General features: G+C 42.8%; 1 long non-coding RNA gene across 1 annotated transcript; it reads right to left on the minus strand.

The window, feature by feature from the left end:
• Positions 1–899: 899 nt before the first annotated feature.
• LOC149862860 (uncharacterized) lies at positions 900–24,642 on the minus strand. The gene is made up of 3 exons (XR_016443326.1): positions 24,465–24,642; positions 23,686–23,951; positions 900–1,072 (listed from the first exon to the last, which is right to left on the minus strand). It is a non-coding gene; the product is annotated as an uncharacterized LOC149862860 (long non-coding RNA).
• Positions 24,643–25,177: the final 535 nt, after the last annotated feature.

The following is a 25,177-nucleotide window of genomic DNA, read 5'->3' on the forward strand; positions in this document are numbered from 1 at the left end:
CCAATACTAGTATTTCTGGCAGTGAACCTCAAGCCAATCCAGAGGAACTCCTGCACTTGGTCACAGCCAGTGCCATATAGACACAGTTCTTCATATGAGTAGTTCTAATAGTAGCATAACATGATTTTCATTTGTTTTCCTCCAGTTCTACCTATTCTACTCTTTTCTGAAGGCTGCCAATGGCATCCTTAATACAGAGCTAGGGGAAAGATAGAAATTGTTATATGTAGGGAATCCAACAGCAACTACTGGATTCCCTACTGTGGCTTCTTCTAGTTTGGACAATTCCATATATAATATGTATAACATCTTTTTCTTCATGGTGCTTATAAATATCATCAGACCTTGAACTCAACTAAGAAACAATCTTTCTTAGTCCTGACTTCTAAGAAGCCTGTGAATAACTTACATCTGGGCCTTCTTCAGTTTTTAGACACTTTCCTATCAGTCATTTCTTAAATTGCTGCCTCTGATATAGTGTCATATTGAGACTAGGAACTAACACATTTCTGCTAACCTTGATTTTGCTCCCCTATTTTTATATATGCAATTAATCTGGTCTTTAGGCATGTTTTCTCCATCACTAGCAGGTTATGAAGTTACCCTAGTAAACCATTTATGAATGATCCTCACTCCAACAGGATTCAATTAAACAGGGCATACTTATACAGTATTACTAAATGGAGATTAATGTACCATGTTAGTATGCAGCAGACCCAAACCTACTAACAAAAAACCTGATGTCATCCATCCAACCAGATGTCACTAACTCATGCAACTGGTCCAATATAAGAAAGCACCACAAAAATCTTGGCCTCTCACACATTTCTAGACCATTATAACTACAACATCACCCAAACACTACCATTTATAAGTAGACTCTTGTGGCTCACCAGTGGGGATAAACCCTTCTGTTTATTTCCAGTTCAGTACATCTGGTTCTGCTTCACTACATCCATCTCAATACAATGCTTGAATTCTTGAAGGAGACATCTGCATTGATCATTACCTGGTACTGGACTCATTTTACTTTTCCCACGAATGTGCTCCACCCATAACTTAAATGGAAAACCTGTCAGAAAAGGATGCTAAGTTAGTTTCCATGTATTGTAGTGTGATGTTTTCCATCAATATTGCCACGAATGATGCTAATTGTTGAGGTGGATTTCCTGATATGGACATCTGTCAAAAGGAGATGAGCTAACAGCAACTATTCATTTTACACAGGCTGCCAAACGGGCATTGGAAGGTAGTGGCTTTCGAAAGCAGTTATATAGAGCAGTTTTGAAATTTTCCTTCTGTCATTAATGAGCCCCTTGAGAGGCCTTGTCTTTCAACCTTTATTCCATCTCTTGAAAAAAATAACAGTTTTGCTTTTGAGTTGCTATGCGATACATTATGAAATGGCAAGCTATGGAAAATTTCATAATGCTAACATTTTTATGACATTTGTTAATGTTTGAAAACAGTCACAGATCTGCAACTGCTATATAAAAACATGATGGCAATATTTATGATGGAGACAAAAAAAACCCCCCAATGTGTACTTTGCCAAAAAGCAGAATACTTCAATGGATTCTTCCAAGAGAAAGAATGATCATCTGGTTAAGTCACCAGATTGGGATTCAGGGTCTCTATCTTCCATTCATGACTTCACCACAGACTTTCTGCACAGGAAAGTAGCAAAGTAATTTAATTTGTTTGGGACAGAATTTCAAAGACACATGCACAAGCTAGGAATGCCAAATAGATATCTCGGCAATAATGACCGACAGTACAGAACTCCTGTTGGACTTCCCAGTTACTTAGACCTGATCAAAAATTTCACTAAAACCTTATCTGAAATTCTAGATACCTGAACACCTTTGGAAGTCTGGCTGTCTGTGCTTTGGGTCTTAATTATTTAATACAGAAAGATTCATCTTTGTTGTCTCTTCCAACAGCACTTTTCAGAGCAAGAGTCATCATCCAATAGTTTAAAGTATTGGTGCCCAGCCTTTTGGTCCCATGGGCTGGATGGGCAGTGCCAGGGTCTTCCATGGGCTGAATATGGTTTGTGGGTTCTATATGGCACATGGAACAGGCCTTGTCGGGTGCCAGTCTGGGGGGAGTTGATGCAGTGCATAAAGCTGTGCCCTAATCTGGTCCCACGGCAACGGCCTGGCGCTAGCTGATCCAGCCACATAGTAGTCACACAGTGCCAGTCTATCTCGATGGCAATGGCCCGTGTTTGACCTGACCCTGCCTGGCTTAGAAATTCATTGGCACAGGGTGTTGGCAGCATTAATTGGCACGACTCCCTCACTGCCAAATTTCCCAACCTGTAAGGAACCCCACAAGTTGGATGCCATGGCTTTGTGGGCTGGATTTGGTTTGCAGACCAAGGGTTGAGCACCTCTGGTTTTAACAAGTATATTTACGCACAGCATCCAAATGTAGTTGGAAGCCTCTGTACAATAATTTAGTAGAAAATGATTTGTTAAACATTATCATAAATCACTCTTCTTAAAAGGGAATCCTTCTCAGAAGTTAATATGCAGCACAGCCCAAATACATGTGACAACGCTTTAGTTAAGTGCATTTCACATTTACTTATTTCTGGGAGAATGAGAGACTTGTTACACTGTGAGCCATTCAAAATATTGATCGGTGTCAGTGCTAGCTCAAGTCTGGAACAACCACACATTCAGATCAACAGGGGACCCAAGACTAAAAAGTAAGAATGCCCTCCTCTCCCCCCAGTCCAGATTTGGCCCCTGCCCCCCTCCCAGGGCTCCACTGGTTCCCCCCCATCCCCAGGGCTCCTCCCACCCTCAACTTACTAGTGGCTGCCCCCATGGTCTGTATCAAGAAGCAGGCAGGGAAAGATTAACCTGCCTGCCTGACTCCACCACCACCATGCTGCTGCTCTTCTCAGGTTTATGTCCAGCCCAGACAGCAGCATCAGCAACCAGGGAGGTACATTAACCCTTCCTGCCAGTTCAACAATGGCTGTATGTGCCTAGGGAAGTGGGTGTTACTAAAACATGAAAACTTCTTTCATTTATTTCTTCGATTTCTTTTTTAAATCTTTATTTTTTAAGTTGTATCCTTCAGGGGTCAACTTCATTTCAGCACCCTTCCCTTATCCATCTTTCCTTTCCACCTCCCATTTCATTACCACCCCTATCCCTTTAACTCTCTACTTCCCAGCTTCATTCCACATCCTGTTACCAGATTTGCCTGCTACTTTGGGGTGTGCTCATTTATTAGGGCTAGGGTCTTGGTAATTCTATCAATGTGCTGCTTGTGTTACTTGTGTTTCTATACGGAGCTGTATCTCTCCCCCTGAAGCCCTCACCCCCAATGGAGCTATCTTGCAGGACTCAATTCAGTGGGGCTGGGTTCCTCCAGTCCCCAAATCAGTCATACACACAAACACACAGATTAACGTGACATGCCTGACCTGGCCGGGTTGATCAGCATGGACGGGCTGACACCGTCATATGCCAAGGATCAGTTCACCAGAGCAACAATAACTACAGTCAGACACAAGCACACAGTTAAACAGAATACCTCTGAATCCGGCTGGGTGTCCAGATGACACCCTCATGGGCCAGCATTCAGTTCATTAGGGCACGTCTGAGTCAAACTGGGTCAATCAGCCTGTACAAGCTGATCCTCTTATGTGTTTCGAACTCAGCATGTCCCAATCTTTTAGTCTCTTGATGAGCAGACTCCACAGTATTTCTGGGCTTTACAGGGATTTTTAGCTTAGGGAAGAGGGGCGTTGCTACAGAGCAAGTGGGGAAAGAGAAGTAAAGAAGGCAAAATATACCCAGTTACCACCAGTTTGACTATAAAAGTTATTTATTGCTAAGCAGCTGAAATATATATTGACACTAGTAGTGATAGACATGCAAAGGAAAAACAAACACAAACAGTCACAGTATACCCTGGTTTCACTAAGTATTTGGGGAAACTTAGCTCAAGCTTAACTAATACAGTTCAAGTTCAGAAATCTATGCCTAGAGGGAGAGAAGAGAAAAGAGAGAGCGAGCTGGGATCTCACCAGTCTAAGGCACTTGGGTTGCAAAGCTGATAGATTAAAGTTTTCAGCACGATCCTTGAAGGGAGATGATCTTCCTTCTGCAGCCTCTCCAGAAGAAAGTGAGTGGTGTCAGCACCCCCACTGTGGCTTCTTTTTACAGATTTTTATACCTTCAGTTTAGTTTCTTTTAAGTATTGTCAATATTGTAAATCAAATTGTTTTGACATTTTTATGGATAGCAGATATCTCTCTTGGCGTTTTCAGAAACAACCTCTCCATTGACAAGGGGTTATCTGAGTGGAACATCCCAGGAACTTGATTGATACTCAGTAAAACACCTACTTGGAGCCAGTTTGACATTTTTATGGATAGCAGATATCTCTCCTGGCATTTTTAGAAACACCTTTTTTATTGACAAGGGGTTTTTGGATTTTTGCTTGCTGTGAACAAGCCTCAGCTTAGCATGACTTTTTAGATCTTACTATAGTCTTTTAACAGACTTAAGGCAATTATTGGAATGTTCATAACCTGTTGTGGAGAGGACTTCCACCAGTCGTCTCGGGAAAAGTATGACAACACTTGTGGTCAGGGCTCCAACGGGCTGGATGCTGTGATGAACCCTGTACCATTGTTCAAATGTTGCCCATACCCCCTCTCACTCGGTCTATTGCCTCAGCATTCCCTAACCTGGCAACCGAGTTTTAGCCAATTAAGTTTACATAGGCTTCTCATAGTGGGACCGGGGAATGTATCGCCTGAGATGCCTATTAAACTTACTTTTGCTTAGAGTTGTGTGTGTGTGTGGCGGGGGAGGGAGGGGGAAGTCCTTTGTAAATCCAGATTAGAACTGGTCTGATAAATGCTGAGCTGGGTGTAAGGGTCGATTAGTATTTGGAACACAGCTTCCTCATCATGCAGTGCTCCCCTGCTTCGTTGATCCCAGAATTTACTGCAGTCTCTGCTTCAGGTTTTCTGTTTAGGTTGGGGAGGTGAGTCTTTGTGAGTCAGACAGTCTGTGTCCTGTGTCAGGGTTCCCCAAGAACATGGAGCTCACAGGTTACAAGCCCCAGAATCCATCTCTCACATACTCCCACCTAGAGCAGGGCTAGAAGCCTGTCCTGGCTCACCGGCTCTGTAGTGGCAACTCACAGCTGGAGCTCCTCATTAGGACCCTGCTTGCCAGCCTTCTGGTGATGAGTTACAGCTGTGCAGGGACAGTGGGTGGGGGGGCAGATAAGATGGGCAGAGAAAGTTTTTAGTCCTAGGGTGTGACTGCTCCAAAGAACATGAGCTAACACTAACATTGACCAATATCTAAGCAGCTCAAAGTGCAATATGCAACAAGTCCTTAAGTCTAATTTAGTAAAATCTCACTCATTTTGAATATTTTCTAAACAGTTCCTAAGAAAATTATTTTTCTGCATGTTGTCAAAAATACAAAGTATCAAGTTATCTCAATCACACACAATATTTAAAGGCTAGAGCTTCTCTTACATTCCCCATCCATTAGATTTGATTTGAAGTGTGACATCAGAACAGTCTTTATTATAACAGAGTCAGCTTCGCATCAATTGCAAAACATTCAGCAACTTTGAAATGCTTAGCACCTCAGTTTAAGTGAGTATTTATGTGTCCTTATTCATGAAACATCCTTCACATCCCATTTATAACTATAACTTGATCTTAGGTCTTCCTTGTTATTGAAATAAGGATAATGCTGATATCTAATCTTTCCATTCTCTCTCAAGGTGCTCAAAATGTCTTTTCATAGTTTCATAGTTTCTAGGGTCGGAAGGGACCCGAGCAGATCATCGAGTTTGACCCCCTGCCATGGCAGGAAAGAGTACTAGGGGCAAACAACCCCAGCAAGGTGTACATCTAGCCTCCTCTTAAAGACCCCCAGGGCAGGAGCAAGCACCACTTCTCTTGGAAGTTGGTTCCAGATCCTGGCCGCCCTGACCGTGAAGTAGCGCCTCCTGATATCTAACCTAAACCTACCCTCTGCCAGCTTGTGACCATTATTCCTGGTCACTCCTGGTAGTGCTTGGGGGAACAGTGACTCCCCCAGTGCCTGCTGGTCCCCTCTGACTAGTTTGTAACAGGCCACTAGATTCCCCCTCAGCCTTCTCTTATGGAGGCTGAACAGGTTCAGGTCCCATAGCCTCTCCTCGTAGGGCCTGCCCCCTCATCATGTGAGTGGCCCTCCTCTGGACCCTCTCCATGCTGTCCGCATCCCTCTTGAAGTGCAATGCCCAGAACTGGACTCAGTACTCCAGCTGCAGCCTGACCAGTGCTGCATAGAGGGGGAAGATCACCTCCTTGGACTTGCTTGAGATGCATCTGTGGACAAGGTACGGTTGGCCTTTCTGACCGCATCCCCACACTGCCGGCCCATGTTCAATGATGACTCCAAGATTCTTTTCTGCCTCTGTACTGACAAGAAGCAAGTTCCCCAGCCTGTAGGTATGGTGCCGGTTGTTCCTCCCCAGGCGCATCATTTTGCACTTGTCGGTGATGAATCCCATCCTAGTCTCACCCACCCACCCCTGTAACCTGTCTAGGTCTGATTGCAGCCTATTCTTCCCTTCTAGCATGCCCACATCCCCCCACATCTTAGTGTCATCAGCAAATTTGAACAGGGTACTATTTACCCCCTCGTCCAAGTTGCTGATGAAGATGTTGAACAGTGGGGGCCCAAGGACCGAGCCCTGCAGAACCCCACTGATTTTGATGGAATCACTTGTGCCAAGAACTTTCTTTAATGAGCATTTCAATAATGAATGTTCTTACTAAAACAAAAGTGTAATGCAAGCACAAACACATGGACTAGAAATAACTGAGCTAGAGGAGAGTACAAAAATATTCTTAGATTCAGTGGAGTTTATATCACTTACAACAGCAGCTGCAGAAACATTTTAAGCAAGTACCTCATTGTACATAGGGGGAAGATGGATGCCACCCAGGGATAGGCCTACCCAAGCATATACTTCTCAGTACCTCCCAGATTCACAGAAACTTAGGGGCTGGAAGGGACCTTGTGAGATCATCAGGTCCAGCCCCACTGCTCTGGGCAGGAAAGACTGCTGAGGTCAAATAATCCCAGCAAGGTGCATGTCCAGTCTCCTTCTGAAGACCTCCAGGGTATGTGCCTGCACCACCCCTGCTGGAAGTCTATTCCAGAGTCTGGTCACACAAGCCATGAGGAATTTTTTTCCTCTATCCAGTCTGAAACCTTCTTGTAGGAGTTTATGATCGTTGCTCCTGGTTTTCCCCTGGGGTAGTTTGGTGAATAGTCGTTCACCTGACCCCCGATATATTTGTAAGCTGCCACCAAATCCCCCTGAGGTCTTCTCTTTTCTAGGCTGAGCAGTCCAATATCTGTTGGCCTTTCCTTGTATGGCTTGCTCTTCCGGCCTCTAATCATATGAGTGGCTCTTCTCTGGACTCTCTCAAGATTCTCCACATCTTTCTTGAAGTGTGGCGATTCAGTATTGTCCAGGTACAAAATGGCCTGCATAGTCTCTCCATGCCTTTGTGGCATAGGGAAAGAAAGGAAGTAAAAGAGGAATGAGCCAAACAGAGACAGAAGTGGCAGGAGCAGCTTCAGGATCACTTAAAAAGCAGGAGCAATCAGATATTGATCAAGTCCACACAACTTCTTACATCTTTATCCTTTTCTGCTGATTGGCCATTTACTGCTACCCTTTTCCACCTGCATCCTCAGAATGCCTTCACTTCATTATCACTCTCAAAGCTCAGCACCTCCTTACAGTGCCACAGACTTTGACTGTACAGTGACAATGGTGAATTACTAATGAGAGTTACATATTAGCGTCAGAACAGGGGTTCTAACTGTCATAAACAATCACAGAATCCAGAACTCTTTGGTGATAGACACCTGCAACAACTTCCTTCCTTGGGCTAGATTAATATTTTATTACCTGTCTAGAGACAGAGGGGACCATGCTATTAGGCTTACCCTATAGATGGACTTATCTTGTTTTATTTTTCCCCATCAGCTTCAACATGTCCCCTTCTTTTGTGTCCCTTTCCTTTTATCTCCTTGTGCTGTCTCATTTTAGAATGACCATCAACTCATGACTAGACTGTAGTAGAAGATAACCTTCTAGAAGTGCTTAAGCTTCTATACTGATTATTTCTTTAACTGATTAAAGGATGAATCAACAATAGCTTCTATTAACAAACATTGATTTTTCTTAACATCAGGACAAATTCGACCTTGTGGAAATATTAGACCAGGTGATAATGTGTGCATTACACAAAGCTTCCCAGAAGGGATTAAACAGATCATTAAAATGAAACTTTTAAAAGAGGCTATTGGATTATATTCTCTTAAATTTGATAAAGTTTCGCATTCTAAATGCTTGTCGCTGCTGTTCTTTTTTCAGTAGAACCCATTGTGTGGTAATGAAGCTACAAGAATGATGTTCTAATCAGTTTAAGAGCTTAATGCGACCTCATAGCTAGGAAATGAGGATTCTCTATTGGGACAATCAACTTTTCACTGAATATCAGGGAGGACATTTCTATAAGGCAAGTATGAGATGCAGAAAAGGGGAAATTTTCTTCCTGTTCAATGTAATCTTTTTTTTATAGCATTATCTGGATAACAGGTACTACTTAAGTTAGGGATGCTACATGGAGTTGTTGCCCTTACTCATGGAAGACTGGAGGAGTAAACTTTGGAAAAAAACAGAACAAAAACCAAAAACCTGTGATAACAATGTCATTTGAAATGCCACTGTTGCCTTGCATGTGAAAAACTAAAAGGAGGTCCTGGCAAGTAGTTTTGGCATCAGCTGAACGGTAGTTGGTATCATGAGCCTAAAGAATTGGCTATTGCTGGGGCAATGTACCTCAATCCAAATTGTAATTCCAAAGCATTCCATCAAATTCAGCTGATGAGAGATTCAGGGCGTGTCCAAACAAGCACGGTTGTGCAGTATGTGGCTCTAAAAACATGGTTGCAGCACCATATCCAGTATTCTCTGTCCTGCAAAGGCATGCTGACTAAGCATGTGCTGCACCAGATTTTTTTTCCCATGTTTTTTTTTTTGACCCCCGGTTATCCAAGGGAAAAAAAAATACTGAAAAAAATGGAACAACGCACACTCAGCTAGTGCATGTTGTGGAAAAGCGGAGCCAGGCCACCTGGAGCCGTGCTCCACTGCCAGCCAGGCTCTGTGTGGCAGAATCACCATGGCTGTCGCCCCGGGAGGCTCCCAGAACCCCAGGTAAGGCAGTTGAGGCCAGCCGAGTTCTGGCCCCAGCATCCCCTACCTCACTTGGGACAACTTGCCATAAGCCAAAATGCGCATGGCATGGGTCTTCACTGGGGACAAGTAGCAGTGGTGCAAGGTGCACCAGTGCTACTTATCTCCAGGGAACAAAACAACCGTGCAAGTCTGGATGCACCCTCAGTGTGCCTCTTAAGGAGCTGCAGGGACATCTTTGGCATCTGAGCACAAGCAGGAAAGAAGTCCTACAGAGACTGAGATTTTCTCAAACAGTCTTGTACCAAGAAGTTTGTTTTCTGTTAATGCTGCCATTCATACAGTTCATTCGGTTCTCAGTTATCGGTATTTTCAAGAAGATCCTAATAACAGTAGCATAATCTTATTCTTCATCAAAGCTGTTTCTACTTTAAAAGCACCACTACTCTAAAGCAAACATTGGAGTCCATGCCTAATTAAGTGGTGGCTGAGATACAGAGTGGGTGTACCTATCTTCCTAGCCATCATTAAGAGAGAGTCATATAGGAATGCCTTACCTCAGTTGGGCCTTCCATTAGTTTTGCAGCATAATTGTGCCAGGTCCCAGGCAGAAAATATACACCAAATCATTTAAGTGCCCTTGCTACCCTGGCACATGGAACTAAAGCTCCATAGACTAGACTTATTCAGAACAAAGACCAAAGGAGCTAGTGTGCTCAAAAGAGCACAAGGGAACAGAAATAGAAACAAGTAATCTATGAGCTGGCTGTCATAGGAGAGAGAGACCTATCTCTGACCCTGGTCATATGTCAGTAGTCTAGGTATGTTCTTTGCAATATATCATCATATAGAGATTTTCTTGGGCAGGAAACTGTTAGGATTGGTACCCCACAGCTATGGGATGGTGCTAGTGGCACTATTCCACTATGGTGGTTTACTTACTTGTAAGTCATAGTTTAATCCTTGCTTAATATATGGTACACATTTACTAGGGCATTTTCTGCAGATTATTTTCTTTCCTTTCTAAACTCTGCTATTTAAAAAAAACCCCAAATTAAAAAAATAAAAACCCTCTAAAATGTACTCTCAAAAATTCCCCAATCACCTATTTGCTCCATTACTGGAAGCATTATGGTCTGTCAAGCAAATAGTTAATTACTTAATAGTTAATTATGTACTTACTGGATTGGATAAATATGTAATTAAAGGAGCTATTAAAAAGTGGATTGTAGATATGATAGGCTGTAACAGCCCCCATGGAGTATGGAAAACTTTGCCATTTTGGTATCTCACAAGAAAGCTGTTCATTCCTGCAGATTTACTTTAAACTGCTGTATTTGCTTCATAAGATACTGCTCCTGTTCCTGCTACCCTTGTATTCTTAGATTGCTAGGGCTCATGGTCCACAGCTAGCTGATAAGTTGAAGGAGCACTAGTGCCATCATCATGTAGCTAAAAAATGAAGTCCAGTATCACCGCACAAGGAATATATATATATATTATTATATACATTATATATATATATATATAAAAATTGTAAATGCATTTAAGATGGCTGTGAAAGAATTTCTCTTGCATTGCTCTCAACGTAGAGTAATAGCTTCAGCCTAAAATATCTGCTACTTCTGCCAGTAAACTCTTTGCGAAAGTCCTATCTGAAAAAGCTTAAGAACTTCAGTTCACAAGTTTTATCCCTGCCTGAATCAGCACTGCTTAAATACCCTTGAACAATCATAGATTTCACTTGAAATTGAAGAGCAGCAGCAAAATTATTTTCCTGCCCAGACAGTGGCTCCCTAATGGAGGAAGATGAAGAATATAAAGCACATGACAGAGATGTGGAACATTATTTATTCTTTATGTATTAATTAATTGACTTGTTAATTATTAAATTAGTATGAAGTTATGAGTTAACAAATGAATCCATTGGAAGAAAAGACTACCCTAGTCAGTACCATTGGCACATCCTTTAAAGGGAGTCAGAGTTGATCTAACATGAAAATTAGGCAGAATGGAGAAAAGCAGTTTCCCTTTCATCTGCTGAAAGCAGCAAAGAACCACCCCATGTTCAGTCTACTTGCATATATATTTTACTGTATATGTTAATAGTTTAATTCACTTTATTCAATAGCTGTGGTAAGTATTTTTATGAAAACAGATCTTGTCAATTAATAAATATATTTAACTGAATAAATTTTCCACTCAACAGTGTCCCATAAAACCATAAATTTAAACAAAGATCAGAGTTAAGGTTGTTGCATTGAGCTGAAGTATTCTTTACACTAGCCAAAACAATGGGCTGGAAACTCAGTACGGCCAAGCCACAGCTAAAGGGAGCAAAGAACTCTAATAAGAATACACATTCATGCTGTATAAATCACATCCCAGAGAATATAATGTAGCTGCCCCTAGTGTGGCATTATGCACATACCAATAACCAGACTCAAGACAGATCTAATAGAGCAGTGGTGCTCAACCTTTGGCCCTACAGGACAGGTAAGTGGGATGAGACTAGCCTACAAGCTGGATCAAGCCTCACATCAGCACTGGGCCCTGGGGCCTGACACTACCCCCCTCATACCCAGCATGGGCCACGGGTTAGCGAGGATTTAGTTAGGGAGCTTCTGGAGGGGTTGGACGTATTCAAGTCAGCTGGTCCGGATGATCTCCACCCTAGAGTTCTAAAGGAACTGGCCGAGGTCATTGCAAGTCCCCTGGCACGGCTTTACAAGCACTCGTGGTACTCTGGTGAGGTATTGGAGGACTGGCAGAGGGCCAACGTGGTCCCCATCTTCAAAAAAGGCAGGAAGGAGGACCCGGGAAACTATAGGCCGGTTAGTCTTACCACGATCCTAGGCAAGCGGTTCGAGAAAATTATTCTGGCACACATCCAGGAGGGGCCAGCAGGGGACTGCATGCTTAGGGGCAACCAACATGGGTTCGTCAGTGGCAGGTCCTGTCAGACCAACCTGGTGGCCTTTTACGATTAGATCACCAGATCATTAGATACAGGGGTAGCAGTGGATATAGTCTTCCTGGACTTCCAGAAGGCTTTTGACACTGTCTCTCACCCCGTTCTCATTAAGAAACTGGGGGGCTGTGGTGTAGGCACCCACACAGTCAAATGGGTCACCAACTGGCTGGAGGGCCGCACCCAGAGGGTGGTAGTGGATGGGTCCTTCTCAACCTGGAAGGACGTGGGCAGTGGGGTTCCACAGGGCTCGGTCCTCGGGCCCGCACTGTTCAACATCTTCATCAGTGATTTGGATGAGGGGGTAAAAAGCACCCTGTTCAAATTTGCTGATGACACTAAGATGTGGGGGGACGTGGGCACACTGGAAGGATGCTACAGGCTATAATCAGACCTAGACAGGTTACAAGGGTGGGTAGATGAGAATAGGATGGGTTTCAACACAGACAAGTGCAAGGTGATGCACCTCGAGAGGAACAACCGGCACCATACCTACAGGTTAGGGAACTCCCCCCTTGTCAGCACGGAGGCGGAAAAGGGTCTTGGGGTCATCATTGACTCTAAGATGAACATGAGCCAGCAGTGTGGGGAGGCAGTAAGGAAGGCCAACCACACCTTGTCATGCATCCACAGATGCATCTCAAGCAGGTCCAAAGAGGTGATCTTCCCCCTCTATGCAGCACTGGTCAGGCTGCAGTTGGAGTACTGCAGTTCTGGGCGCCACACTTCAAGAGGGATGTGGACAGCATGGAGAGGGTCCAGAGGAGGGCCACTTGTATGATCAAGGGACAACAGGGCAGGCCCTATGAGGAGAGGCTACGGGACCTGAACCTGTTCAACCTCCAAAAGAGAAGGCTGAGGGGGGGTCTTGTGGCCTGTTATAAACTAGCCAGGGGGGATCAGCAGGCATTGGGGGAGTCACTGTTCCCCCAAGCACTACCAGGAGTGACCAGGAATAATGGTCACAAGCTGGCAGAGGGTAGGTTTAGGTTAGATATCAGGAGGCGCTACTTCACGGTCAGGGCAGCTAGGGTCTGGAACCAACTTCCAGGAGAAGTGGTGCAGGCTTCTAGCCTGGGGGTTTTTAAGAGGAGGTTAGATGCACATCTTGGTGGGGTCGTTTGACCCCAGTACTCTTTCCTGCCATGGCAGGGGGTCGGACTAGATGATCTGCTCAGGTCCCTTCCAACCCTAGAAACCACGAAACTATGAAACTATGAACTATGGTCCCTGGAGGCCCGGCACTGCCCCTACCTGACTATGCACTGGGCTCAGGTGCCCAATTCCATGTTCAGAGCCTGAGGCTCCCCACAGGTCTGGAAATTTGGCACTGGGAGAGCAGTGCCACCACTATCTCACTGCTAAATTTCTGGACCTGTGGGGAGACCTGTGAGCTGAGTGGCACTGGACATTGGGCTGGGCTGGGCTGGCCCACAGGCTGGTGGTTTAGCACCCTTCTAACAGAACATATACGGGGTTGTTACATTACGTGCTTTTAGGACGGAGTACCCATGGATTACACATACCATTCTTCACTCCTTAGCATGATCCTTCAGCTCCTTAGCATGGTCCTTCAACAGTGCAGACATGCTATAAAGACACCTTTCAATTTCCTCAAACCCACACTAGTTAGGCCAAAAGCTCATGCCATAAATGCTTCTGTAAGGTACACCATCTTCTTCAGTTCCTTGGAGTCTGGGGATCAGGCAGAGCACTGTGTACTGTGCCTAGCCCCTTGATGGCATGACTCTGGCATGCCCCTTCTCTTCCCTACCTTGTCAAAGGCTTAACACATGCATTACACTGGTGGAAAAGCTAACCTTGCTTACCTACTTTGGGGCAGCTTTTCAGCAGCTTACGGTACATGAAACCAAGAAGCTGTCCTGCTGTGGGCAGAGAAAGATTTATGGTGTCCTTAACTATTCATCACCTTTCCTTGCTCTAAAGTGCTTAGGTTTTGCACATAACATAATAGGTAACTGTTCTGTTGCTACACAGTAATCTTATCTCATTTTTAAGAAAATAAATCATCTGGGTGTTGGAAAAGTAAGAAATGCTTGTATAGACACAGGAGGAGGAACTGAGCTGGAAAGTAAACTTTCAGGGAATTCTAACATAGATGTTAATTGCAGATGAAATTCATGACTATTCTCAAAGATCACCTATCTGTGGTGCTACAGGAAGAAAGAAAAAAATTCATTTACTGTCCCCCTAGAGCATACTGTAGCTATAGTTTTCTCTCAGAAAAAATATGAACAAAGATGATATACATAAATACAGAGCAGGCAAAGATGGCTTAATCCAATCACAGGAACACTTTTTCTAAAGAATGGCAGAAATATACATTTAATGATGTAATAAGATTGTTCACCAAAGTAGCAGGTGGTCTCCCCCAAGTGATGAAATTGAATTTAATCCAAAATGATTTCATAGTATTCTACTTCACTCCTGTCTGACTTTCTTCCTTAATGATGTTCTTGAGGCATTACCATACATAATGTATAAATGATCTCGTCTCAGCATTACATTTATTGCAATAAGAAGTATTTAAAAAGTTCATCAGATGCTGTTTCACAATGACAGATTGGGCCATCTTGTAAAATGCAGATCCCTATGGTGACCCTGCAAGAAACTGTGCACATCTTGTGGTGCATGCAAATTGCTGCTTACTAGATATGCAGAACAAAACTGAAGATGATACAAAATCCAAGTGGGTTTGCCTTTTTTATACTGTAAAGAATCTCAAGTTGCAAGACCCATATCTAAGTTTCAATAATCCCAGAAGTTATGCAGTGTTCAGTTATGTATTGGTGGGTTGTTTCTTAGTTTATAGTAAAATTAGGGTTCATTATTAAATATATTTCTTAAGCTAGCAGAAACAGGACGATTTGGATCTCCACATTTCATGGGGGATAGTCTCTAGTTGTTACAATCCATATTTGAAAAGAGAAGTCAAAGTTTGCCAGTCTTTGGAGTAGACCTGTGCCAGTTCTGGTTGTGATATAAGACAAAGTGAAACCCAGTAGCTTCAGATATGTTTCACTTTCCTTTTGTTCAAAGAAAATGGAGTCAGCAGCATCTGCTTCCTTTAAATATTTGATAACAACTGAAATACATTATTTTCTGAAGTATTCTTTTTCTGGGTATAGCAAAAAACTCCTATACAATGTGGAATGTGTATTGACAGATACATACACATGTAGCAGAAAGACCCCACACTTCCTTCCCTTCCCCTATCCTCTTCTATTTTTCTCTTTTCCCCCTCTATCTTCCCCCGCATTCTTATATGAAATAAGGTCTAGGATAAATCTTTTGTAAGTTAAGCTAAGGAAATGAGTCTGTGCATTGCAATGTGTTACAGTAGATAGATAGATAGATAGATAGATAAGCCTCTTTTAGGCTATGTATCACTAATTTTGCTATCTTGTATTGTTTTATATTCAGATTTTTGCTATTTTGTGCTATTTTTACACTGGTTTTGTTTACTTCAGTCCTGCTTCTGTGATTAACCAAGTCCCATTGTCAAGTTTCTTGTACCTGCTTTAGTTTCTTGTATTTGTTTTATGTTTGAATAATTACACCTTCCTCTAATAAACCCGATACTGCTGATCCCAAGTGTTGGTTTTGCTTGTCAAGTCAACACACACACGCACAGACACACACTTTCCACATTGTATAGGAGGTTTTTGCTCTTTAGGAAGGTGCCTATAGAGTTACTCTCTGTCCTGGCCATCACTATTTGCTCTTTGTGTAGCATTCTACCAGTGAGCAGAGCCAGATACAGTTGCATGTGGGTGACCCAGCTCCCAATTAACTCAGTGGGAGTTTGTATATTAACAGGAGACATTTAGACACTCTTAAATATAACAATAAACATTTTGGCTGTTTGTACATTTGATGGGGGTTTAGTTCTCCCTAAATTGAAATGGTGGTCTTTTAATTGTTGCAATTAACTGTTTCAATTTAGGGACTTCTGTCGCTGTAACCGAACAGTGACAGCCCCCCCCAGATCATCCCCCTGCCCTGCTGCTGCAGGTAGGCTCTGCCAGGGGAGAAAAAAAAAGGATCAAGTCCCTCACCACTTTTTTCCCCCTTCCACCCTGCCCCAGAGCCTGCCCACCTCTCCTGCAGCCAGGGGGGCAAGCTGACGGTGGGACCTGAACTGCAGGGGGCCCTGGACCTTCCCTCCATGGTGGCAATGCCCCCCAGGACCACCTGGGTGGACTGCTAGTGGGTGGGTGGTGCCTTGGGGACACCACTGCCATGGAGGGAAGGACCAGGGCCCCCCACAACTCAAGCCCTGCCAGCAGCTCACACCCTGGCCACACAAGAGGTGGGCAGGCTCTGGGAGAAAAGAAAAGAAAAGATCAGGCCCTTCACCAGTTTTTTCTTCCCCCCCCTCCCCCAGCAGAGTTCACACAAGCTGCTGCCAGGCCACACAACCCCTGACCTGAAAGGGGACCTGGTGCCTCTCTCTAAGGTGGCAGCACCCCCTGGAACTGCCTGGGTGGGGTGCTAGTGGATGGGTGCTGCCTGGGGGGCACCACCACCATGAAGGGAAGGTCTGGGGGCCCCTGCAGGCTAGGGGTTGCTTGTCCCACTGGCAGCTTGCCCCCCAGCTATAGAAGAGGTGGGCGGGCTCTGCCATGGGGGAAAAAATGTAGGCCCCTTGTCACTTCCCCCCACCTCAGCAAAGCGTATCTGCATGAGCTTTTGCTGAGTCATGCAGCCCCTGTGCTTTGGGTGGGGGGAGGGGATGGTGCTTCCCCCTGCAGCAGTGGCATCCCCCAGGGCCCCTAGAGGATGGGTGCTGCCCCAGGTCACAGGCAGCGCCCACTGGATCCAACGGTGCATGGGGTACTGGAAGCCTGGGCATGCTTGGGGAAGCTTGGGCTTGGTGGGCTTCCAACACCTTGTGCACCATCCCTGCCACCTGGGACTTCCCAGGAATGGGCTGGCTTGCCCCTGGTGCAGTGTGGGAAGACAGACGGAGGGCAGTGGGGGTTCACTGGTAGAAGGCGATGGGAATAGTGCACAGGAAGCTGGAAGCCCACCAGACTCAGGCTTCCCAAGCATGCCCAGGCTTCCAGCCCCCAAGTACACTGTTGCAATTCATTACATAGAAAACTAAAATAGCAAAGTAAAACACATTCAATTGTAAGTAACAAAGTCATTTAAAGCAAAATACATTGCCACACATGTACAGCATGACAAAATTAAAACAAAATACTTTGTTTCAGGTGTAAACAGCAATTTCATTAAAGCGGTGCAAAAGGGCAAATAAGCTTCTTTAAAGGCCAATTTTGAGACTCACACAAGCACCCTTTGTGCCTTGTTATTTGATTTTTTTAACATTTAGATCATCCTTAAAAGGAAGCCTTTCATACTAACCTTCTTCACATAACACAACACTAGCTTATTTCACATTTGGGATGAAAAGTATTCAATAATTTCAGTCACAAAATTTATTTGATTCCTAAACATCTAGATGGAAATGTAGTCAGTGTGGTAGAGGCAATATCTTTTATTAGATCAACTAGACAGTTGCAAAAAAAATCTATATGCAAGCTTTTGGGTTCATGAGCCCTTCCTCAGGCAAAGGAGAATGCAAAGATTGTAACATTTCTCCCAGGTAGAAATGAAGATTCATATTGCACAGGACAGCTGGAGGTTGGTATCAGTTCCTGGCTGGAAAAATTCATTTTTATGCAAATTAGGCTTGGATAAAATTTGGAGCAGTCTATTTACCTCCAAGATGTCTGATGGTGAGCAGGATGTTATGGGTTTTTTTGTTAAGATGTTTCATATTTCCCAGGAGGACTGGTGATAGAAACGATCTTAAGGGCAAGAAAGTTCTGTTGGGTTGAGGCTGCTCTGCAAGATGGGAATGTATCATTTGAGCAACAGTCTGTGGAATAGAACATTAAAAGGCAGCACTTTTGTGCTTCATCCTGTGTGTACTAGGAAATAAATATATCTGCTATGCAAAGGGTTATTAAGAAAAGGTATAAACTTCATCTCTCCAAAAAAAAATGATTTCATAGCTTATGGATTCTTCAGCCAATAAAAAAAAGTCTTCAAGTCCTACAATCATTAAGCTTTAGTAACGGACTATAATACTTGAGTGTTCACACTCAAAAGGGTATCATTCCATATTAATTTTAGCCAGTAGTAAACAGTAAAAATAAAATGTGAAGAGGGAAAAAGAAGAAGAGTTCAATATGCATGCTGTAAAGCTACAACAGAAAGGTATTGGCAGTGATAACTTCTTTGGCACAAGACCTGGTTAAAGGCCCCATTTATGTAATGTATACGCCAAACACTAAGCACACAGGTGGTTCCTTGGACTAGACATGTTTAAAATAAGGTACATAGGTTCACATTCAAGTCAGGGAATCAAACCCTCATTTATCATGTGCCAGAAAAGTGTTAAAGTCACCACAGCATAGGTAGATTCACAGGAGGTGCTCTCCACCTCTCTGATTGAAGTTGTGGCATTTTGTAGAAATGAATGTCCATGGTCTCAGCATAATTTCTTGGTTTTATCCAATGGCGAGTGCAAAATGCATAAGAATTCCCTGGAGCAGGGGATAAACTCAGGACACTTTCTCCCAGGAAAACACCCTCCTTACTAAGCTACATGTGACCTCATGTGCCCTCTTACTTATCCTCTCTTTGACTCTATGAATCTTCCCTTCCTTTCTCTGTAGGGTCCCAGTTTCAATGGGAATGGTGAACAATGCTCCCATCCCTTATCTTGCTTGAGCTTAGTTAGTGGCTGAAGCATTCTTCTGAAGAGGCAGCTTTGAATTCAGCTCAGGCTGAGGAAGGCATTGAACCCAAATGCCCCACTTCATGAGCAAATGTTCCAGCTATTAGCCTGCTTTTCCTACACAAACAAAAATGGGGAAGGGAAGCATTATCATCACCTGTATTTGAGTAAAAGTGCCATGGTTATTATGTTTTGTTACAATCCAATCAAATCCGTATTTGAAAAGAGAAGTCAAAGTTTGCCAGTCTTTGGAGTAGCCTGTATCAGTTCTGGTTGTGATATAAAACAAAGTGAAACCCAGTGGCTTCAGATTTGTTCAAATAAAATATTGGAGTCGGCAGCATCTACTTACCTTTAAATATTTAACAACTGAAATGCATTATTTTCAGAAGTATCCTTTTTCTGGGTATAGCAAAACATTCTGATACAATGTGAAACGTGTGTGTGTATGTATGTATACACACACACACATACCCCACAGACATACACATACACATGTGCACACATACACACGAGTTGTGCAAAACGGGCCATATTCAGTTTGGATTTGGATTCGTCCCAAATTGGGGATAGTGATTCAGCTAATTGATTCGGATCATTGTCCCTGATTTGATTCAGCCAAATCCAAATCTAAAGATTCGATGCCATTCAGAGAATCAGCGATTCAGCCATAGACACAGCTTTAAATATTTTTTCTACATACCTCGAGGTACAAGGCACAGCTTGTGAATGCTGCAATGCTGGGGCAGATGAAGCATCCTACAGGAGTGTGGGGGGGGGGGGCCCTGCATGCTCAGCAGTGAACCCAGATGTAAACTGGAAGTACTTCTGGCCCACTTCTGGGCCCACTGCTGAGTGTGCTGGGGGCTCCCCCATCCCCTTGGCTTGGGAATCAGCCATGGGGGGACTCCGGGTGCCCCCCCAGACTCAGGAGGTACCAGTCACTGAGCCAGGGGAGTGCGGGGGGTCCCCTAACACACTCTCTGGAGGACCCAGAAGCAGACTGGAAGTGCTCCTGGTCCACTTCTGAGTTTGCTGCCAAGTGCACTGTGGAGCCTCCCTGTGCTCCTGTGGGATGCTCCATCTGCCCCACAATCACAGCATTCACGAGCTGCCTGGTACCTTGAGGTATGTATAAAAAACATTTAAAGCTGTGCCTATGTCCAAATCACTGAATCATTCTGAATTGATTCAGAGGGTTCTGATTTGATTTGGAGCGATAAAGGGTCTCTTGATTCAATTCGGATTCAGAGATTTGGCCACTGAATCGGGCTGAATCTCCACCGAATCAAATCAGGGACTGAAGCTTCACAGAGCCCTAACACACACATATTTCACATTGTATAGGAGTTTTTTGCTCGTTAGGAAGGTGGCTGGTTTACAGCCTGCTCAAACCTCTTAAAGTGGCAGACACAACCTGTGGTCTGCCACAACTATAAATCCCAGAGACACCTAGAAACAGGAAGAGGAAGTGATAAGCAACCCTGCAGAGTCTTGCTGCTGTGATTTTGCACCACAAATCCCAGCAATCTCAGCAGTAGCCAGAGGAGGAAGCGAACATGCAGCCCATGCTGGCTATATGTCAGAGAGCTGTGCTCTAGTGCTCCTCAGCTTCTGGCCTGAGCCACTGCAGGCATGCAGCTGCGTTTTCTGGATCAAAGGTAAATGTCTGTTCATTTGATTTTTAAATTTAATCTCTTCAGCATAGACTAACCTGCAAGACTGAATCAATTCAGCCTTGGGCTTTTTCACTGTCTGTACTTAGTCCTAAACTTCACCTAAGTTGCATATTAAGTATTGAAGTCCTTATTTTTTTTATCTGGACTTTATTTACTACATTGCCTAATCTTAACTTAAACTAGCTAAATGAGAGGTGATTAGAAGATGAAAAAAGTATTCATTTCTAGTTCCTCATCCTCTTTGAAATCCAAAATCTTTTATATTGATCTCCCGTACCAAACAGAACAACACACCATATAGTAAAGTACATTTCCTACCCTCCCAATAGACTGAAAATATATTAATGGAGAGAATCTCCATATTTTGAACTCTGAGTTGCTGTTGAATTAATTTACCTCCCACTAAAATAAACTAGTAAATACATCACACATAGGTGTAAATTCCCATTACAATGCACAGAAATTTAATCGAAGCTCACATTAATGGCCCATCTGTATCGGACTCTGTCTTCATCCACCCAAAACTATATCGAATTAATATTCATGTGAATTGCACATTCCACTACACAGTAAAATGAGTTTATTGAGTGGGAACCAATTCAGATCTCCTGATTCCTATAGATCTCCTTGTGAAGTGAGTGAGAGTTTTGCCCAAGTGAAAAATAGAAATGAAATAATTATTTATTAAAATCTTAAAGCTAGATTGTAATTAGTGGGAGAAAAAATGAGTGAAAAGACTCCCTCCCCACATACCCTTTCCTAGCCCTGGTATAGCTGCCCAGAACATAGCTCCCAGTGCCTGTAATATGGTTAAGAACTGATTACCAGATATTTGTGCTGGCATATGGGACTGGTAGGGACATCCTAGGTCAGAAAATTCAGTCCTTTGCTTTGGCAGGCAACCATGTCATCCAGACCCATTCGTAATCTAATCAAGCTCCATCTTCATAGAATCATAGAAGTCAGGTTGGAAGGAACCTTGTAGATCTTCAAGTTTGACCCCCTGGCTGGGCAGGAGAAAAACTGGGCTCAAATACTCCATGACTTGAAGCTTGCTAGGTTTTTTGCTCCTGCTACTCCCAAGTGGGAAGCTGTTTTAGACCCTGATCACTTCCCAATTTCCATTCTAAATTTATTTCTTGACAATTTTATACCCATTAGTTCTTGTTCCAACACAGGTTGTTTAATCTAAAAGGCATTTCTCCTTTGCTGTTGTTGACTCCCTGCTATATTTACAGTAAGCAATTGGTTCCTCTCCCAGATTTTGTTCTGCAAGTCTAAATGATCCAAGCTATTTTAGCATTGTCTTTCCCTTCCACTAATAATCCTAGCAGCCCTTTTATGTGTCCATTCCAATGTGAACACTCCCCAAAGGAATGGGTACTAGAAAGGAAAGAGGTGTAACTAAGTTTTGTCCATTAGACGGGCATTGCTGAAAAGAGACATTGCAAATTACTCTCTCCCTCTACCATAAGAGCAGTGCATTTACACCTCTGACATAATGCTTCTTGTATGCTTCCTGGGCCAGTTCACCTCTTCCATTACCCAGGACTGTATATAAAGGAACAATCCTTTTTTTTTCCCTTTTTTTTTTTTAAATGAAAGAAATGGCAGGGAGATATCCCCCTATGCAGTTGGTGTTATAAACGACATAACCCTCAGAAATCTTGTCTCATGGAAATGAAGAGAATGTTTTTTAAAGTTACATCCTATGCTCCCAAGGCATCGCAATGAACAATGCAGGCAGTAAAACAAACACACATGGAAGAAGTGAAAGGAAGCTCCAGTGTTAAAAATGGCTATGTTACAACATAGCCATAAAAACACAGAGTTCTAATAAACTCTAATAAAGAGGTCCAATACAGAAGAAGGTTACACAATACAGGGGAGCAAGCATGGGACAGGCAATAGAAACAACAGCTAAAGCAAAGTGAATGTTTGAGGAAGTGTTTAGAGAAGATGGAGGATGGTTGGCACACAATAACTGTTGGTATTCTGATCATGGGAAGTAAGCTGTTGAAGGAATGTAAAGAAATGTGGGGAAGAGGGAATCCCAGGAAAAACAAGGCAAAAGTGAGGAAGGATCAACAGAAAGGAAAAATGTTTGTCAGAGTTAAGCTGATCAGAGCTTTAAAAAACAAGTTCTGGAATGTGAACTTCACCCAAGAATTGGTATGAATAAATGAACTGTATGGAAAAGAACCATAAATAAAAGTCAGATCTGGTGAACTGCTGAGTGAGCCTGTACCTTCAGCACTGAACTCTATGTATGGCCAAGGAAAAAAGAAGTACTGCTTTGCTGAGGATGAACATTTCTGAAAAAGCTAAATCACATTAGATGCTAATGTGCTTTCTAAAGCCATTATAGAAATGGATAATGATTGCCTTAGAAGCCCACAGCTATCAGGACACTAAATGCTCTATTCTGAAGTATGCTTGGGAATTTTCTAACAAAACTATTTTTCCTTGGAAGATATTAGTTAGTCAAAACAGAAACTTTTTTTCACAGAAAGATACCAGTTCCAATTAAACTGCACCTCATTCCACCCTGGCACACACTTCAGAATAACCAATAGCCTGGTCCTTATATCTGTTACCTAGGATGGGGTAAGTGCCTGCTCTTCCTGGGGTAAGTGCCAAGTTACCCACCTCCAGTCACTCTACCCATTCACGATAAGCATGTGTTTGTTCTACCAATACCTCTAACACTTATAGGGGAAACTGAGGCCACTGTGTTCCCTAAAGTCTCTTTCTCCCCAGAGATTACCTGAGATTAAGTACTTTTGAGTTTGAGTCTGCTCCATGCTTTGGTATCTGCCCCATATAAAAGTCTACTTACTCTTCGTTAATGCCCTAGATCTTTAATTCCAGGTTATAGAGTATGGCAACTCCTCTCAGGACTAAGATCACTGATATATTGAGTCCTGCCCCATTCCCCCTTTCTCTCCACTCAGTATAGCATTTTCATTCACTAAGCAGACTTCCCAACTCATCCTTACCTCAAAGGATGATCTTCAACAGTAGAAGCATCTTCTGAGAATCCAATGTTGGGACTCCATATGTTGGGACTCCATATGCATTTTTCTTCTTGCAGTATTCAAATTCTAAAATTCTGTTCCTATAAAATCTCTTCTATAAAGTCAGCACTAAAAATCTCCACTGACTTAAATTTCTTCAGCGCACCTGGCACTGTTTTTATCCTCAAAGAGCCTGGGATGATGACCTTACGTCATTTTCCTTTCCTTTAGAGAGCCTGCTTGATCTTCTGTAAGAAAATATAACACAACTTATCTTAAATGTGATTCACCATTGCTCACATCCAGATATTGATTGCCACAGTTAGTATTTTTTTTTATTTTTTGAAGCAATTAACTGAATAAAATTGCTTTTAAGTAAACTAGTATCTGAATTACATTTAGAAATTGTGAAGAGCTTCATGTATAATTGATATTGTAAAACAAGTGATTGTTAGGATTGCACAATACTACATATGGATGACATTGTCACTAGTGATTTTAGTAAATATTTTTGGCTGATATAAATCCATTGAACAGATCTACTCCAGTTTTCCCCAGTATCGATCTGGCCATTTTATATTTTAGTTAATAGCAAAAAGTGGTATCCCTAGCTGTAAGTAATTGGAGAATGGACAAAAAGATGATCCAAATAAAACTGATAGCAACACAACCTTTGTTTAAGGAGGTTAGCTATTAAAATCTACCTCTATAAACCACTATACCATTAAAAAGTGAGTGCTTTGGGAAGTTATGCAACTTACCTGTAACACAGAGATACATAATTTGGAAGCAGAAATTGAATAATAAAACACAGAATGAACTTGTATGTAAATCATCTGGAAATAAAATGAGCCCAGAAGTTTGCAGCTCCATACAACTTGGGTCCAGGTGAAAATTTATCCAGAAATCTCTTAGCAGAAAGGATTTAGCTTCCCAGCATTCTTGAAGTTTTACTACAGGATAGATTAATAGATAAGAAATATGTAGTAGGAAAGGAAACAGCCTTGAAATGTTTTCCCAAAAAAGGCAGTGTAAGAAACCAAGAGCAGCAATCCAAGACATGCCCAATCAGTTTCTACTTTTACTAAACATCAGGTCTTGGGAGTAGAGGCACCCCTGGTTAGACTCAAAGCACTCCCCAGAAAACACCAGCTCTTAGTTTTCCTGCAGTTTTTGACTACAGAAAAATAAAAGAGCATCTATTAAGGACTCATTAAGAACTCAGAGAGACCCCAACATGGCAGAATGGTATTAACACTAAGGATTCCTATTTGAAATCCCCAGGTTTATCTCATGAATCATGTTTGTACACCTAACAGTGCTAACATTGTGTGATACTCCAGGGCATCCTTGAAGGAACTCAAGGTACCCCAAGCATGGCACTGTTAGAAATATTATTAAAAATGCATTATGAATAGTGTTGTTAGAACAGCACAGCTGGCAGCTCTCCATGGTGGGAGGAGGGGGTGGAGGA

This window comes from Crocodylus siamensis, chromosome 6 (assembly GCF_052110815.1).
Source record: "Crocodylus siamensis isolate JL-2025a chromosome 6, ASM5211081v1, whole genome shotgun sequence".
In the NCBI taxonomy this organism is placed as follows: domain Eukaryota; kingdom Metazoa; phylum Chordata; order Crocodylia; family Crocodylidae; genus Crocodylus; species Crocodylus siamensis.